Source organism: Atractosteus spatula, chromosome 27 (genome assembly GCF_055471065.1).
Source record: "Atractosteus spatula isolate fAtrSpa1 chromosome 27, fAtrSpa1.hap1, whole genome shotgun sequence".
NCBI classification, from domain to species: domain Eukaryota; kingdom Metazoa; phylum Chordata; class Actinopteri; order Semionotiformes; family Lepisosteidae; genus Atractosteus; species Atractosteus spatula.
In genome coordinates, this window is record NC_142732.1 from 10330672 (window position 1) to 10332194 (window position 1523).

A 1523-nucleotide genomic window follows, 5' to 3' on the forward strand; every position below is an offset into this window, starting at 1 on the left:
TGAAAGATGTTGGCTGTTTTTTTTTTCCTGAAGATGAAATCCTGCGATGGTTTTCTCTGTCCTTGCTTTCTTGAGTAACCCAGTCTGCTCCGAGTCTGGTTTTATTATGCAGCCCTCTGAAATGAATGGAAGAGATCCTGTTGTGAGCAGTGTGTGTGTCTGTATTGGGGGTCATGGCCAGGTGGTTGGTGTTTAAAGAAATAACCTGATAACCAGGGTGTCTGTCTCTCTCCCTGTGCTTCAGGAACATGAGGCAACATGTCCTGTTCTTGGTGATTCTGCAGCAGGTATCTCCTTCGCCTCTTAGCCTCTGCAAGTTGCTTTGGGCAGAAACGCCTCCTTTGATCGAGGGTTTTCAGCTGCTGATCATAAGACACTGTTGGGGACGATCAGCCTGTCTAGAGGCACAGGGGAAAGGGTGGATCTGTTGGCCTGCATTCCGGATTTTAAAATGTTACGTTGTGCATTGTTTGTGGTTGCTGCAGTTTGGGTGTGGTTCTACAGGGTATCCATTCTCCTTACCGAGGTGAATTTCTTAAGAGGAAGGTCGCCTGTTGAGAAGAGGCTGCAAACCCTTGTTCTGTGCAATTATGGCTTGGAAACGGTTGACCACTATTGGCATAATTTCTGACGGATTAATATTGGCTTGCAGGATACATGTTGGTAGGGGCCAGATGGCTTTTTTTCCTCCCCTTGAACTTTCAGGTGACTCTTCTCTCAAAGTGTTCTGGCTGCTGTCAGGGCCCCTGTGCAGAAATGCCAACAACAATCCAAGCTGTACCCAGAGCCGCGCCGGCTGTCAGCAAGCATGTCTCCATTAACGCGCTCTCGCTGTGCCGGGGAAGGTCCAGCCACATGCATTATTTTAATCACATTCCCCGTTCGTCTGGTTTTGTTGCACTATAATCTGTTTGGTTAGGATAATTAAAGACTTGCTTGTTATGCAGAAAACAAATAAAAGACGGGCAGCTTATGGATGATGCAGCTGAAGCCTTTGATGGGTGTTTTTCATTAACAGCCCTCATTAGTAACTGTCTGGCATGTGGCTGCCTTAGAAGCAGGTAAGGTTTGGGTAGCATGTTGGGAGTATGTGAATGCCTAATGCAGTGCACTCAAATTCATAGTGGTTTGTAAAATTAGGGGGGGGAAAAAAAACTATTACCTTCTGGGTTACTGGACATTGTGGGTCTGGTTCCAGGAATACAGTGGTGTGAAAAAGTGTTTGCCCCCTTCCTGATTTCTTTTTTTTTTTGCATGTTTGTCACACTGAAATGTTTCAGATCATCAAACAAATTGAAATATTAGACAAAGATAACACAAGTAAACACAAAATGCAGTTTTTAAATGAAGGTTTTTATTATTAAGGGAAAAAAAAATCCAAACCTACATGGCCCTGTGTGAAAAAGTGATTGCCCCCTCTGTTAAAACAAACCACAGTTGATTTATATCACATCTTTGGAAAGCTGAGTTCAATTTCTCTAGCCACACCCAGGCCTGATTACTGCCACACCTGTTCTCAATCA